A 17,411-nucleotide genomic window follows, 5' to 3' on the forward strand; every position below is an offset into this window, starting at 1 on the left:
CTCGGGCTTATTTAGGGGCAAGTTTTCAGGCAGCCTTGCAATCGGTGGCATTCAGTCAGGTCTTCTCTGCCACCTCTCGCAGTCATAGGCGCTCACACACCTCACCCACATAGGTCCCGTTTCCTGTATCCACTGACTATCTTTTGGCTGCTCTGGATACATCAAACATTAGGAGAAAGCTGAGCTCACAGGAGGAGATATTTTCCAAAATAGATCCTGAGGGCTTTTTTGGTGGGGAAATTTTGAGGTAGTAAAGCAATCACGAGCATGCAGCTTCTCGCAGATTAATGGGTGCTGATTCGGGCACCTCATGACAAGTGTCCTGGTGTGGACAATTTTACCCATGACTTATACCATGTATGTCTCCACGCTGATTCAACTGAAGGCATGAAGCCAATGCACATGACCCAGGGAGTGTTAGGTATTTCCCATGCCGATGCTCTCATTTAGCAGCAAAGCTGAATGAAAGGAGCTCAGTGTGTCCTCTTCCTGCAGGTAAGTCCCCTGCATTGCAGGCAAGTTTGTCATGGAACACCACTATACAAGGCTTCTTAGCATCACCTTAAGAAAAAAAAATATATATATATATATATATCTACAGCTTCACTAACCTTACATCTGGACCCTTGGCTTCTGTCAGCAGAAACTGCATATTCCTTATAACCAGAATACAAGGAAAAATGCGTATAGCTTTATTAACCATTTTGCTTAATGTCATATGAAATATCACATTCATTAGCAATCCCCAAAGCACCTGAGGTCCATCTCTGGGGACAGCTAAAACTAGCAAGAAAACCCTTTGGGAGCAGCCTCCCCTAGGCAGAGATGACCCTCGCCCAGTGTGGATGCGAAGAATGATGCAGCACTGCTGGGTCCCACCAGAAAGGGGACTTTCAAGGGTGAACTAAAAAGCAAGCACGCCCTAACAATAGGGCAGACTTTTCCATCACGTTTCCTCACCACTCAGCTGAAGCACAGTGCCGTGATGCATGCAGAGCGCTTGCTGTTTGGTGCTGGCAGCTGCTTGCTCCGTGGCGTGGCAGGCCGTGACGTGGTGCTCCCCGCTTCGTGCCCGTGGTGGGAGCAGGAGGCCGCCCTGTCCCTGCAGCACGCCGTGTGCCCCGAGCCCTGTCCTGTGAGCTGTGGGGGACATGCTTCACGAAACCAAGGAAAGAAATCAAAGATGAGATAGGTGAGATGGGTGAAGTGTGCAGAGCATGGACCCGCTCAGTCCAATCGCTCCATCACCAGCAGGTGCGAATCCAGAGCTCGGGGGCAGAACTCACCAAAAGCACATATATAAACAGGCACGATAATCAGAAGAAAGAGAGCTTCAAAATGAGGGCAAGCACTGCACTTGTCATTGTTGGAAGGGCTGAAGCAGAGAGGCATTACGTGCCCACAAGCCCCACTGAAGCGAGCGGGAGCTCAGTGCCTCTTGCACCGAGCCTTCAGGAGCTCTTCAGACAGAGAAGTGCGAGCTGGCTCCAAGTGGGGTTGCTGCTTTGCATGGGATTTCACTTTACCTCGTTTTACAAAGCAGTGGTAAGAAAAAGAGGCAGTGATGGTAAATGCAAATATCTGCAGCACATCAAGGCCCCAGCACGGAAATCATTTTGAAGCTGCTCAGCTCTGCAGTACCTGAGCGTACGGATAAAGGAGCTGCGTGGCTGCGACGTGATTGACATGGGCCTTGACTGCTCTTCTGGCTGGGTAGAGTGCTGAAAAGTCCCTTTATCATGTCAACATTAATAGGGTTTTTTTTTGGCTCCTACTCAAACATGAGGCACCAAAGATCTGCTTTTAAAAGTGAGAGCTTGACACGCACAGCTGCCTTTGGCATTACAAGAAATGAAGAAGAAAGAGGAAATGATTTGAGCTGCATGCACACAGCATGAGCTGCATCAAACAGCAGATAGGAAGATTCTTCCAAGACGCAGTGCTGCAGCTACACTGGCATCTTCTCCCTCTTACTGCTGGCAGTTAATTATTTCTTGCATAGCTGTAGTCCTGCACCTAATGCTCTTGCTCCTGCACAAATCCAGAGCATCTCCCCTTTGCTAACTGGCAACCTGTTTGGCTCTGTGTGCCTGCGCAGCACTGCAGAGATCTCAAGTGCAATACCAGATGTGCTGCTGGCACGGTGCTGAAGTCCCCAGGAGGGGCCCCCTGCTCCCACTGCCCTCCGCGAGCTGTGTGCTCCCAGCATCTGCCAACTGGGGCTGCAGATGTCCTGGGAGAAAACCCCTCTGCAAGAAGCCAGCACGGAGCAGACTGATTAATACCAAAGGAATGAGGGAGAGGGAAAGAAATGTTTTTGCTAGCAAACAGCCAGCAATTTAAATTAAGAATTGCAATAATACCAGAGAGCCTGACCGAGTGTGGTATTAGCTTCTCAAAACACTTGCAGCACAACAAATACTACAGGTCTGCAGTGGGGAAAACTGAGGTACGGGTAGTTGATGGTTTATCTTACCCCTTCTGCAGTACAGGAGGGCTCAGCCTGCTTCCTGATGGCACTTAGGGAAAGTGAAACATCACTCCTTCAAAGCACCTTCCAGTAATGGCACAGGCTGGCAAGTGCTCAGAGAGCAAACCCCCTGCCACCTGCGTGGCTCTGCTGCTCCTTGCCTGGGCAGGCTGCATGCCCCTCGGGGCACCCAGAGCTGGCTGGGCACCAGCTCCTGCTGCAGGGAATGAAGTCAGAGCCCGCAGCGGGCCCGTGGCCTGCAGGATCACCGTCCCAGCTTCAGGCTGCAAGCTCCTCAGGGCACAGGCTGCTTTTAAATACATGTTTGTGGAGGTGCCTGGAGAGTGTGTGCTACCAGTCTGCTCCGGCACAAAGCCATGAGGATACAAACTGGTAAAACCAGCACCGACAGAGTTAAATCCATTGGTGCTTTCAGCTTGCACCCACTTCGATGTCTGCTGTGACAACCAAAATTCAGGCTGTCTCCTCTGCACAGGGCCTCCCTCAGGTGCTTTAGGCACAACCAAATGAGCAGATTTCCATTGGTGATGTGCAATAAGTTGCAGTGATACATTGCAGACTCCAGGGACCAGAGCATGGTGGAAATTCAGCAGGATTTATGGCTGGGCTGGGACCCTGCTTTCCAGCAGGTTTCACCTTTGCTCAGCCTGCCTTGCAGAGGCAGTCTATGCAAATGCAGTTCTTGAAGCTTTAACACGCATAACTTTCAAAAGTTTCATGCGATTCAGAAACAAAAATATAGGATCAGATTTTCCTATGGCCCCTCAAGTCATTTTATTAATCACTGGGACCATTCTCAAACGTCTTTCAACATTGAGAAATTCCACTTAATCACAACCTGCCCTGCTATCACCCTTCTCAGCATCAGATGGAGAAAGAAATGATGCAGCGAGGACCTTAGTCACACTAACAGTGCTTCAAGGCTGAGCTGGGGAATGGGACGTGAATCATCTTTGCCTTTTGTTTCTTTTAAGGGAAATAGAGAAGACTGCTGCTGTGAGAATAAAGTGCATAAAGCAGTGACGGGGGCTTCCTGCTTCCTTCCCAGCTTCAGTCCCTGCTCCTTCCCTGCACTCAGCTCTGTGGACTGAAATACAAACTCTGCTTAAAGCTATCCCTTGGGGATTTGTTCACCACATCTCAGCAAGCACAGCACCTTGTAGAACTGTTTTCCAGGACTGGCTGGTGGAGTGAACTCTTTCCAAACAAGCCCATTCCTCTTACCTGTTCCAGTGTCACTCAGCCCAGAGATGGTTCTGTGCATACAGAGTTACAAGGCCAGTAGGATGTGGTGTGAGGAGAAAACAGAGCAGCTTGTCAGAGCTGTGAGCATGGCAATGGCAGGCATTGCAGCCACTCACTTTTAAAAGCTTGCTGAAATCCTCTGGGCACTTTTGGAGCCCAGGATACAGAGCAAGGAGCTGCCTGAGCAAGCAAAGGGAAATGCCAAGGGCAGAGGCGCCCCGTCAGCCTCACCCTGACCAACATGGAGGGGAACAGAGGGCAATCATGACCCCCCTTGGTGCAGCCCTGCAGGAATAGCTACCCTGCAGCAAAGAAAAAGCCAGCAGTTGTTATCTAGACATGCTTTCAGCAAGGACTCTGCTAAAGAGCTGGGAGCTCAGCTCTGCTAATGCTCCCTCCTCCTCTCCAACCTGCTCCTGCCCTACTACTACATACGAAGATCTTTCAGGGCACAGAGGCCATGGTGTCTGCAGTGGCTTCCTGCCAAAGCAACAGGAAGCTGCAGACATCGCATCTGCACCCAGCAGCTGGGCACGCCGCAGTGCCTGCCTCTGCGAGCTACCCAAAAGAGCCAGGGCCAGGCAGTAAGCCCGGGCTCCTCTGCGGCAGGACAAAGCCGTGCAACTCACTGCAAGCAAGCTGGGACACTGCTTGCTGCAAGCAAACAGCTCGTCGCATGTCTTTCCTAAGGAGAAACCCCAGCAGGCTGCTTGGGCAGGCAGGGGTTGCCGTGTTTCTGTTTGGGATTTCCTGGCCTGAAATACACGTGCCCGCGCTGCAGAGCCATGCACGCAGTGAGCTCAACAGGTTGTGCGCGCGTGGGGTTTCCTGCACGCCGGGCGGCCGTCTGCACAGCGCGGCCAGATTTCGGCAGCCCTTGCGCAACTGGGAGCCCAGGATTTCCAAACACTCGGCTGCCGACGAGTCACAGCTGCAGCTTTGTCGGGGCTGCCTGGAGTCAGCCAGCCCAAGTCTTTGGCTTCGGCACCAGCAAAATTTCCACGGGTGGAAATTGCTCGGCCAGAGAGGGCTGAGGCACGTGGTACCTGTCGTGTGCCCTCCTCTGGGGCCCAGGCCAGGGGTATCAGCTCCTGCTGGCCCTTTCCACGTGCTGGCAAGCTGCTGGCCTTCCTGGCTGACCCAAGCACTGCTTTAGACAGAAAGCTGCCATTAGTTTAACAGCCAGGTCTGCACACTGAGTAGCTTGTTATTAATTTTGGTACGGCTCGCTTTTTTGTTGTCTCGAGTTCACAGCCATCTGGACTCAAATGACATGTAAAGCTGGGGATCTCCCCACGCCCCAACCTCTCTATCACTGAACAAAGCCACCTCCCTAAACTGCAGGCCTTCAACCTAATTACAGACCCTGGCATCACGCCTGTACAGACACACTCCTGCCATGCAGCAACTCCAGGGATCACAGATCCAGGCTGCAGACCTGCCTGCAGGAGACACAGAAAACTTCAAGGGTTTTCTCATTTTGACCCCAATGCTCATTCTGTGTCTCCCAGCCACTCATCCCACCACCGCTGCAGAGCTATCTGGCAGCTGTGCCATGGTCACAGAGCAGGCTTAGAAGCTCACTTAACTCTCTTAACTTAAATCTGTTGTTTTGAGATTTATCAGCCTAAAGGGGATAAACAAGTCAGTTCCTAGAAGCTTTGCTGCTGGAGCTGGCAACCTCCACTGGCCATCAGAGACAACTACGCAGGAAGGTGGTGCCAGAGGTTACACGAGCAGGGAAGCCCCCAGCAGGCAATTTTGCAACAACATTCTGAGCATCCAGGACAGGGATGGCGGCTTCCAAGGTCGCTCCTCTCCATCAGCCTGAGCACGTCTCCCTGGCAGGCTCTGCAGAAGTTGCACGCTCTTGCCGAGTGTTTGTGCAATGCTGGAATCAAAGCTGTGCTTAAGGCAATCTGAGCTCATGTTTGCTGATACCTATACAGGGGCCTCGTCCTCGGAGTTGAGCAAACCCATAATTTATGCTGGGGATGATTGGCCTTGGGAGCACGCTGAGCCACGGGGAGAGCCGGTCACGTTGCTCACTGCTCTGCAATTTATTTGCTACCCAGACTATTTCAGGCTGTGTCAGGGTTACATGAAGAAAACAGCTCGTTGAGCAACAGGCTGAGTTTAACACTTAATAAGGATACTGCAGTCACCGTCCCAGAGGTCCTTCCAACCTGGTGCCATCTTCAGCCGTGACCAATGCTGGAAACATCAGAGTATAACCTCACCGTCACTTGGGCTCCCGGCCAAGTAATAGCACAGACCTATGCAAGGAGGTGTTTCTGCCCACACGGGAGACGATCTGAGCCAACCTGCAGCAGCAGGACTATTAACAGCCCTGTAACGTGATCCCAGCTGGAGCTGTGCTTCTGAAAGGCCACAGAAATACAGGAGCATTCAGTCCCGGCCTCAGGAAAGACGGCTTGTTTTCCAGTAGCATAGCGGAAGTCAGCACTTGGGCACAGATCCCAGAAGAGATTTCAAATCCTAAATCAGGATGCTGGTAGGCTGTAAAAGCCTATATCTGAGCCTGGAAAGCCGGCACTCAGCAACTCCCTATATCCTGCAGCACGTCATATGCACTAGCTGGCTTCTCCGCTCAGCTGACAAGTGGCTTTGCTCGGCACAGGGCTGGCTGTTTTCTGGATCTGTTGGAGAAGGACAGGTTTTGCTGCACACCCAGCTTTGCTGGTGGAAGAGCCAATGGTCCCAGTCTGGCTGGCCAATGTGGTACCCACCTTTCGGCCCTCTGAGGGCTGGCAGAGAGCACTGCGCAAGCTTCCCCCAGCTCAGTTCAGACAGAACCAGCCTGGGTTGCTTAGGCAAATCAAACTGCTCAGCGTGACCTGTATAATTTTGCCTGAAACCCGCACTGGGAACTGCACTCTAATCACTCCACCAGCCACCTGCAGAGAGCAATCTCCAGTGGGAAAGCCGGGAGGCTGGAAACTTCCTCCAGCACCAGAGCTGGCACTAGAGGAAGGAAAGTCCCCATGGCCCAATGCACGCAGAAAACCCCTCACGATAACCCACCACATCACCAGGGTAGGCAGCAGCAGCAGCCCTTCCCAGAAGGGACGGAGGGGTGACGTTTCTGCAGGTTCTTTAGTAAAAGATGGAGAGGGCCCTAAAGGTTTACCAGGAGACTGAGCAGGAAAAGCCAGTAGGGCTGTCTGCGAGCGTGTGGGAGCACAGAGCAGATCGCAGGTGGGAGGGGGCCCCTCCATGGAGCAGCCAAGGCTGGGAGGGCAGCCAGTGGAATGAAAAGCTGGGAGGCTGAAGAGAAACCAGCAGGCCCCACAGCTTGCCAGGCAAAACTTGCATGGCTGAGCATGTGCTGTATTGAAATAGAGGAAATTTGCAAAGGGAGAGAGGAGTCCCAGGGCTTTCAGCATAGCACCACACCAGCCAGCAGCGTCACACTCCAGCCCCCACAGGCTCCCAGGCCACCATGCTTCAGGGAGGGGAGGAGAAGAGCAGCACCCATGTCCCGCACACAGGCACTTGTTCCCTCTGCTCACGTAGGATGGCTCACCTCGAAAACCAGCCTGGCACCAGGTGAAGAGGCGCTGAGCCCGACCAACACCAGCCAGGCAGGCGGGCGCCTTTCCCAGCCCAGCGCGAGGCTGGCTAGGCTGCGGCAGGACCACGGAGAGGCAGCCAGCTGCTCGATCGCAGCACAGTCAGCTAAGCCATTGCTCTCACACTGGGTAATTCCAGGTTTCTTCCAGAAACAAAATGTTCCTTTTGCAGCCTAGTTTTGGTGGGGCTCCTGTGAACGCCCAGTCTGTATAAACAACACCAGGGCTGGAAGTAAAGGTATCAGCTTAGTGGTATGCACAGGGCTCCTGAGGGAATGTTTGCAGAGCTCCTCGTGTTAACTGTGGTGTGACAGACATCCTCCATTGCCCTAGTGATGTTCTCAGGTAAACCTGATGCACATCTGTGATGTGAGCAGCACGTGCCATGGCATGTGCTGGTGCTCTGTGGGACGGCATTGCCCAAAGCACCTGCTGACAGGTAGGTGTCCTGGTGACTCGGCTCTCATGACGTGCTGCCACTCATCGAGGAGGGGTTTGTTACTTCCAGCCTAACTAGCAAGGCCAGCAGTTCGTGTACTTGAGATGACCTTTCTTCTCTGCTTCATTAATGCATTGTTTTGGCTGAATTGGCAATGCCCTTCTTGCTCCCCTTGCCCTAGGAGGCAGATAGCCACTGAGCGTATCCACCTTGAAGCAAGACTCGCTGTAGCGGATGAAGCGCTGCACTGAGCACTTCCACTGCAGAAGGGAACCAGGAGAGGAAGGGTCCCAAGTCTGACGTGGGAGATGTGCCTATGGGGGAGCAAAAAGCAGATGCCAGCACAGAATGGGCTCGCAGCAGACAGACAAACCCCAGTTTGGCTAGTAGCTGTCTGACATTAAGCACAGCATCTGTGAGAACCCATGGAAACTTCTTAGCGAGGGACAGGCTGGGGGCAGGACTGCAGAAGCTCACAGAAGCCTTTGGCAACATGCAGTGGCAGCTGGAACAGATCTGGGCAGAGATACACAGATGAAAACATTGCCTGCAATTGCTATTCTCAAAACAAAATTACCCCTGGATCAAACCAATGTAATTTCTAGCTGGGTGTGCTGGATTTCAGAGCAAATGGGCATGTCGTGCAGATACTCTCCTCTTGGTGTTTTTGCTCAGAAACCGGAGGGTTTCCTGTGGTAACTTGCTGAGATGAAATCCTCAGCTTTGGAAGGAAGACATTTTTCCATGCCCCCTAGGGCAGCTTCCTGATGGGACATGCTGGGAAGCAGGAAGGGCTTCCTGGGGGGCTCAGGAGCGGTGAGGATTGGCTTCCTGTCCTTACCCTTTATTCTTTCACCCTGTCTGACTGCTGCCGAAGCGGAGGAGAGGCTGCTGCAGCGGTTCCCATGGAAGGCTGTGGCTGGTGGAGCCGTGCCAGCGCCGGCGACTAGCCACCAGTTTGGCCTTGACTGTGGTTTTCTGGGGAATCACCCCGATGAAAGCAAACAAAGCACACACCTGATTACTCCTATTAAATATATCTCACTTCCTTAAGGTAGCAGGCAGCCAGCATCCTTCACCGCTCTGGAGTTGGATCCAGGACCAAGTCACCCAGCTGCAGCAGGGCTGCTTCGTGTCTGCAAAGGACTGCTGAGGCCAGAGAGCTTCTGCGGGGATTTGCAGAGCTGGTTCATGCATATGCTGATCATGCAATGCTGCTTCTTTCTGTCTCACCAAGCCAACCTCCTTTACCATCACACTAATCAGCTGATTGCATTTCACTATTAATAGTTAAAAAAAAAAAAAAAAAAAAAAGTTCCTTGTGCAATTTTCTGGTTAATACCCATCTCCCTAGGATTTTGCTCACCTACTTTCAGAGTGATTCAAGTGGAAAACACTGCTATAGCATGATTTCCACTGAATATACAGATTCACAGGGTCACACGCTGATCAGAAGTTTGGTGGCAATCAGGTTGTACTTTCTGTCCTTATTTTAACAGCGAGAAGAAAAGCACTGCCAGCCCCAGATGGTGTGTCAGGAGAAGGCTGCTGCATGCAAGCACAGCCTCAGCACCAAGTGTTGTAGATGCAACACGCTGGCAAAAAGTGGTGGTACTTTGTACTGACTGCTCACTTACATGCAGGGCAACGGAGCATTCTCCTTTCTCAAAAAGTTATTCCCCATTGCAGCCCTGTTTATGCTCCCCCAAAGTCCCCTTGCAGCACTCTCTGCTGCCCCAAAGCACTGCAGAGCAGGATTTTTCATCCTTGAGTTGAGACGTCCCCCAGGCCACCTGTGTCACTTTGGGTCTCCCACACTCCTGCTGATTGTTGGACCTGAGGAGAAAAAATACTGAGGATGTTTCCAGCAAGCCTGCAGAACTGGGGTGGAAAACAAACTCATCTAAAAGTCAAATTTTTTAGATGGAAAAAATGAAAAGAATGGAAACCAAGCCCACAGTAACTGCGGGATGGACATGCCATAATGTTTACATGAAAAACAAGGCACATCCCTCCCATTTTTCAGCCAGTTTTGCCCTGCAGCTAAACACAGCAAGAGACCTACACAGGGACAGAATGTCTTCCCAGGACCTCTTTTTCCTCTCTCTTTTTTTTTTTTTTTTTTTTCTCCCGTGACATTTTGTTTGTCCTTTTTTAAAATCTTTTTTTCCCCTCCCCTCTGTTTGGTTTGACAGGACAACATCTGCTTTTGCAAGGAACACCTCGCTCCGGCCTCAGCACTGCCTGTTTCAGCTTACTCAGCTTCTCCTCTGGGGGATTTCTAGCGGAAGGCCACTGGCACCGCAGCTAACGCAGCTCCTTCAGCAGCCAGCAAGTAATCCCTGATGTCCAGAACAGGAGCACATGCACCTCACCAGCACGAGCTATTTCACACCGTCCGCGTTCCTACCTTGTCCTCTCGTCCCACTGATGGCAGTGGGAGGAGAACCACGACTTGCGGTTGGACCTGTTCATAGCCCCTAATCCTCCAGGCCCTAGAGGTGACTAATCAGGCTTTTAGGATTTGAAGGGATTTTCGCAAGATTACTCTTTGTGAAAAACATTGCTATCAAGGTTAAAAAGTCCATTAGTGCCAGCTCTACAGGGCCTGCTCTTCTCCATTTGCACACTTATGTGAGTCTGTTTCCCCTTGCTTCTTATCTGGTTAAAACCAGGAACATACAGGTCAAAAAAAAAAAATAAAAAATAAATAAAAAAAAGTTTGTGGTTTATAAGAACTGTCTACTCCTGGAGGCACTGTCAATTCTCTTGACAGGACGGTTGAGGGAAAAAAAGGAGGATCCCTCGCTCCTTTCCGTACTGAGAATGTCTCCCATGCATGTGAGTCTGCAGAAATTGTCATGAATGGAGCAGCAGCCACCACCCAGTCTCACGGGGATCCTGGTATGGTCTCAGTTTTTTTGAGACAGACGCAGAGGACACTGGTTGTGTAATGACAAAACCGCTGCATTTTAGGAAGAAGAAAAGAAGAAGGAAACCGTGCAAGACAGGAATTTCCCAGACTGCTATGCTATCTTCATACAAGGTACTTTTGAATGGAGGAGAAGTCTGGGAACCGGGAAACCAGGAGGGGGTTTTGGTACCTTCACTTCTTGTTGATCCCGTAACTCAGATTCCAGCTGAGGCCACGACAGAGTTTGCCCACCTTGGGCTGTGCACAGCAAGAACCTGGCAGGCTTGTGCAAAAGGCGCCAGATACTGGAAGCTGAGAGAGGTGCACACAGTGCATGAATGCTTGCCTGCCTGCCTCATTTGCCTGGGGACCTGCTGGCACCAGAAAATGCTGCTGGCAGGCCCAGAGGGCTCCCCCGCAGCAAGCATCACCCTTGACCACCCTTTGCAGCACCTCCCTGCCCTCTGCTCTGCAGGGCAGCTGGGGATGGATCCAGCCACTGCAGCAGGGGGAGCACCCCACTCCCTAGCAGGTTTTTGTTTGTTTGTTTTGAACAAAGCTTTTTGAAGAGTCAGCAGTTGGACTTGATAACCTTTGGGGTCTTTTCCAACCTAAATGATTCTGTGTATCTGTGACCAACTTACCTCTTTAAGCACTCATCTCTGATGCAGTACGTAACTCAGCAGGGGATTTTGCTGTGAAGCTGGTATCAGCCTGCAGTGTTTGAAACACAATTTGGTGTGATCCGCAGCTTCCAGGTGGGCAGATGCCACTGCCCATCTGGCCAGGAGGGATAAAAGCAGAGACCAACCACCCTACTCTTATCAGAGGAAAACCATTATTCGCTGCTTGCCAAAACCAGAAACAAAGCAAACACCACACTCCCCTAGCTGCCACGGCCACGGCAACCCTCTGCACCGAGCAGATACAGCTTGGCTTCCCTGGGGGAGCTTCAAAGGTGCTGGCATAGAAAATCCTCTGCAGGGGGAACTCAGGAAAGGCCGTGCACATTCACATATCTCCTTCCTTTACAGGACCTGCAGCCAAGTTCCCTGCTGTGCTGGTTTCGTGTTGGCCGTGGTGTTTGCTGTGGTGCTGCCGTGCAGTCACCGTGCGTGGGAATTCCCTGCGGGGTGTGGCGCTGCCGGTGGCTGCGGCAAGGGCACCGCTGAGCCCAGGGGTTGCTGCTGCTGTCAGGGTGGGCCTGTGGGGCCTTTCAGGGCGGGGAGCCGCCTCCGAGATTTTCTGCTGTTTATGGTTTAGCAGAGGAGCAACTAGCTGCTGACTGAGCGTGTTGAATGTGGAGGGGACGGGACTGGGACAAGCACTGAGTTGATGAGTTTCTAACAGCCTCTGTCCTGGTGTTTTATAGCTTACTTTCTGCAGAGCTGCTTGCCATTTTTGCATCAAAAAGAGCGAACACTGATCTGTTCTCCCAGACTGAAAAACCTGCCCATGACCTGGGCATAAGAGGTTTTAAAGACACCTGAAAACAAGACCAGCTTATAGAAGTCTGCCCATTTGCAAGGCAGCACTCTGTGCTACAAAATGGTTGGAATAATCCAAATTACAGTCAACAACAGGAGGGCAAGAGGAAGTGTGATGCTGTTCCTTGCAGCTCAGGGCTCCTGCAAGGCTGCCAGCAGCTCGGTGCCACCGCAGGCCATGAGCCAGGGCTGGTGCCCAGCCGAGCCGCCTGCGGCAGGGCAGTGACAGCCCTCCATGCCTGCTGCCATCGCCACCGAAACCACACCAGCAGGAACCACGCCAGGATATTTTTTGATCAACGTTTCTGAAGCACGGGCCCAGCTGAAACGAGCCGGGCAGGTTCTCCTGCAGCTATATTTAATCTGTTCCAAATCCTGTGCAAGGCTCGCGAGAGCAGCGGCGGTGCTCAGCTGGCTTCCTTTCAGCCCGGTATCCCCACATGACCTCGGTTACTGTGGGCAGCACGCTCTTCTTTCCCACCTCTAAAATCAACGGATGTGCTAAACTGACTGCCAAGCCTTGTTCATAGATACTGTGAACGCTCAGTTGTGGTAAACGCGTATCTTTTCACACAGATGCATTTAAAACAACAACAAACCAGACCTTCACTCAGCAAATCCGAGGCAGAACAGGATGGGGGAGCAAGCAACAGCACAGCAGCCAGCACGGCCAACCTGCCCCAGCAGCTCCTCAGTATTTGCTAAGAGCTCAGGGAGGGAGCTTGAGCTTTCCAGCAGCCAGAAAGAACCCGGGGAGTAACCGCAGATCCTAAATCCAGCCCTCACAAACATCTGTTTCGGGAAAAACAGAAACAAGCACGTGCACCAGGAGTTTCACATGCTGTGCTGATTCAGCCCACTTTGCAGGTACCTCACCTCAGTCACAGCAGCACGGCTGGAGAGCCGTGCTGTTACTCCTGGAGCGTGCCACAAGTTAGTGACGTGGGTGAGGTTGGCAGAGAGCAATCGTTTATTATTCTCCTAGGGAACTAAAAAAAAAAACCACCCACACAGCATAGCCATGGCAACCCACAGCATGCTGCATGCCCGTCTAACAAGAGACATGCAGGCTTTTCACTCTGACAGGGTGACGGCACGTCAGCCTGTGCTACGTGGGGTCCCACCTGCCCTGCTTCCACAAGACCGTGCCCCATTCCCTGACTGTACTGATGCCATTGCTGCATGAGGAATGGTGTGGGACCTGCAGCGACCAAACACTGGCGTTTCTGACTTGGATGTGGTAAAGATGCTGTGAACCCGCACCTCCACCTGCTTGTGCTGAGAGCTGAACCTAGACAGATTTTTTTTTTTTTTTTAATTGTGAGCCTAGAAGCTGAAACAAACCCTTTGCCCACCCTGCTCTTACAGCACTCTTCTCACTTAGGCACTGCTAGCCCTCCCCGCAGATCTGGGTTGCAGCACATATCAAAACCATACGCAGCAATTCTGGTCACAAAGCACAAGCGTTCACGCCTTGTGACGTTGTGTTTTGAATTGCTACCAGAGTGGGACAGCAGCATATACTCATTGTTATCTACAACTGCAATAAGGGCTGTAATGACATTTTGAAAATGTGCTTCATCAACAGTGGGAGTTTCTCAGTCCTTCTGCTAAGTGTGTTGCACATGCTTTTATTTATCAATAGGCATAGCATCAAAAAACATAAAAATTCACTTTACTCTCTTTTCCTCTACTGGTAACTAAATCCCCCTCTTACAAGTGAAGGGCAGAGACATCTTTGCTACTTCTTTCTTCTATGATAGACTGCTTGTATCACTACTTTTATTTTATTTTATTGTTTAAATGTTCCTTTTCTGGACCACCTTGCACCCTTTATCATGCCAACAAACTGGATGCCATGACATTTACAGCATCTGTGGATTGTGTTTGGTTTTATGTTTTGTCGGTGGTGGTGGTGGTTTTTTTCCTACATCCAGGCTTAGTTTGCAGTCCATCTCTACTCTTGCCTTTGAATTTATGGACCATTGCTCCACATCAAGCAGCTGTCCCCCACTCAGCTACCTACATGGGTGCACAGGTCTGTTCCCTGTGCCAGAGAGAGAGAGGTGTAGGTGTCCATGCAAAGTGCTCGAGGAGAAAAAAGATTAAGAAACTTAAGTATTTCCTAAGTGCTACCGTCACCCAAAGGATACAACTATTATTGTACATACAGAGCTAATTTTGTAATTTTTTATGCTGCATTTACCTGGTTTGTTACTAGGTAAGAGAGATAGGTAATGGAAACTTCTGGAGATAAGAACAGGGACTATTGTCACAACAGTCTAACCGGTACTTAAACATTTTGCATGGCAGACACCCAGGCAGGGCAGAGCAACCTGGAACTACAGACCGAAAAATCCACCAGAGGAGGTTCAGGTGCACTGCCTGCTAGCTCACTGCAAGCCTCCCTGGCTGTCACTGAAAACGCTTCTTTTCCTCCTGTACCTTCTGCTGACAGCCTTGAAATAGACCCTCCGGCTTTCTCACAGGCACATCCTGTCACCTTCAGATACCAGAGGCTACGGTGAAGGCAGCAGACAACTAAGCTACCCTGGTAGCCTATTTTCAAGGTTCACCACATCCTTAGGGTGAGAAATGTTTTTCTCTCAGCCAGGCATTTCCAAATACTGCTAGCTGAAACTAGGCTAGCATTAACCGTAACTAAATCCCTTCACAATGCCTGAACGGTATGCACAGGCACAGGACACAGTTGGAAAAGCGAACAACAGAAACGTTGTCCGTTCCACTTGTGCTAAAAAACCCTCCAGGGTAGCTATTCCCTTGGCATCCAACTTGCTGCAGGTTTTCTCAGCACCTTTGTTGGAAGCCCTACCTGCCTTGAGGCCCTAAGGCTGCGCTTACCTCAGGCCCTCTTCTGGGCTAGCCATGCCAGGCTTCTCTTGGATCCCAGAAAGGAGGCTTCAACAGATCCAGAGAATCGATATCCCTCCCCTTCCCATGGAAAATATTTGCTGATAAGGATTTTGACTACCCCCCCAGCAGGTGCACCACTAGTTGAACCGGGCCCTGCTGGTGGTTCCTGTCCTGCACTGCCCCCTACGCTGGTATCACTGCTGCGGGACCAGGATCAAAGCTAAGCCGGGCGCCACACATCTCTGAATGGATTTTTTAACAATTTATTTTAAAACATAATCCTGCCTCTGAATCACGTTCCCTGGTAGCCCTGGAAGTTGCTGGGCTGCACAAAGGGCATAGGAGCAGAGGAACAGGAGAGAAACTACGGAATAGCACCATCCCCAGAGAAGCCTTCCTCAGCCTGGTACCTGCCTACTGAGGGGGCAGTCCTGATGCTGCTCGAGGTAAGACTCGTGTCACCTGCTCACAGATGCGTGTTCTACTCCAGTGGACCAAGTGCCATTATAGAGGTTTAAGCCAAAGAGCAGTCGGGGGCACAATGGGCTACAAATTCTCATGTTTCTTCCTTCCCTCCTTTGTGATGCAGGCTGTCATTTCTGCAGGGGCTTAAATCAGAGATTACAATCCCATTTCCCTCTCCCTTCCTTTACTCCACCTTTCCTGCTACTTAGATCCTACAGGGCTGATCCAGGCTGCTACTCCAGCAGAGAGCTGGACAAAACCAAAACACTTCTCCATCAGTTTAGCAAAAAAAACAGCTCATTATAAATTTAAATGAGCAGCAGTGCTGGCTGAAGGAAGAAGATAGAGGTACCTGGGATCAAAACAGGGAGGAGGGCAAGAGAAACCACAAACATCACAGAAGGATCACTTGTCACAAAGAAATTCCCATTCCTGATTACGAAATCCCTGCCTGCACACATTCACACCATGCTTTCTCACAGTAACCCTAAATATGCAGGCCTACGTGAGAACTACGTGCATCCTTAGCCTTTAAATAGGAGGCTTTAAATTCTCAAGCCCCTTTGCAGCTACCAAGTTTGACTGACTTGAAAGAGGTTTGCTTTATAGGAATCCTGTGAGGACTGAATACCTTATGTTCAACAACTGCCTATGCCAGTGCCTGTCACAGAAGGTGCTTTTCTGGGAGAGGGAAACGGATATAACATGTCAGAAAAAATTTACAGCTTGGCTTGGGTGTCTTAACCTGCACTGCATACTATCCTGCTAAAGCCTTAAAAAATTTTACTCCAGAGGCTTCTGGTTTGACAAACATGTCAGCTAAGAAAAGATGAGTTGCATAGCAAGGACTTGTAGTGAATCTAGTGACTGAAAACTCAGCTACAGCTGACATGGAGAAGACTATTAACCCCAAAATGGAAGCATACACTTCATTGTAGACTACTCAGTTCTGCCAAATGCAGTTAGCTGGATTTTGACTTAGTGCTGTTGCTGAGTATTTATTCACCAGGTTAACAGTCACACACTACAATTCCCGTATTTAGCATTGCAGCACAGAATTTTCATAGATTATGGTGACACAGGAAAGAATAATAGTAAAGAGAAAGTTCCTATGCTAAGTATGCTAAGAAAAACTTGTTGAACAGCAGCTGTCAACAAAGATCTCAGTCATTTAAAAAATGCAAGTATACCTGTACAGATATTGAGCAGGAGAAAATGATTTATTATTATTTTTTTTTTTTAAACGTGATAATCGTAAGAAACAAACAAAATCCAGACAGCAGTTTCTTTAGGCAGCCATGCATACGCATGTGACTATCTTTGTTTTACTTGGGCATGAGAGACTTAAGCTTACAGTTCCAACTGATCCTGAACTACAGGATGTCTCACATTGTTTCCAAATACTTTGGGTTACAGCAAAACAAGAGGACAGAACAACTCGTTACCAGCAAGAACTGGCTGGAACACGCTATGACAATTATGAACTTCCCATAAAAAAAAAAAAAAAATACAAAATGAAAAACAGCGTGCCTTACTATTATCACCCCCAGCAGCATAGGGCTTTTCTTAAAAGAAAACAAGAGTACTCTCATGGATACACTTCAAAAACTTGATCACGAGCCAACAAGTTTTGAAGAATTCAAAATAGCAGGCTTTGCTTTGTGTCTAGTGAAAAATGGAAAGCTTTTTTATTTTTTTTTCCCTTCAGCTCAGCAAGCTATAGATCTAGTTCTTTCATGGTACTTTCAACAACATACACGGAACCAAATTATTTCGTCTTTGGTACTTTTGGTCAAGTTTAATGAGGAACAGGACAGAAAAGGTAGAAGAGATACAGTGTATTATTTCACATTGCCAAAATTACTGTTTATGTATCCACATGTACGCATTCCACATGAGTTCC

The sequence above is a fragment of the Oxyura jamaicensis genome, chromosome 5 (assembly GCF_011077185.1).
Source record: "Oxyura jamaicensis isolate SHBP4307 breed ruddy duck chromosome 5, BPBGC_Ojam_1.0, whole genome shotgun sequence".
Taxonomy (NCBI): domain Eukaryota; kingdom Metazoa; phylum Chordata; class Aves; order Anseriformes; family Anatidae; genus Oxyura; species Oxyura jamaicensis.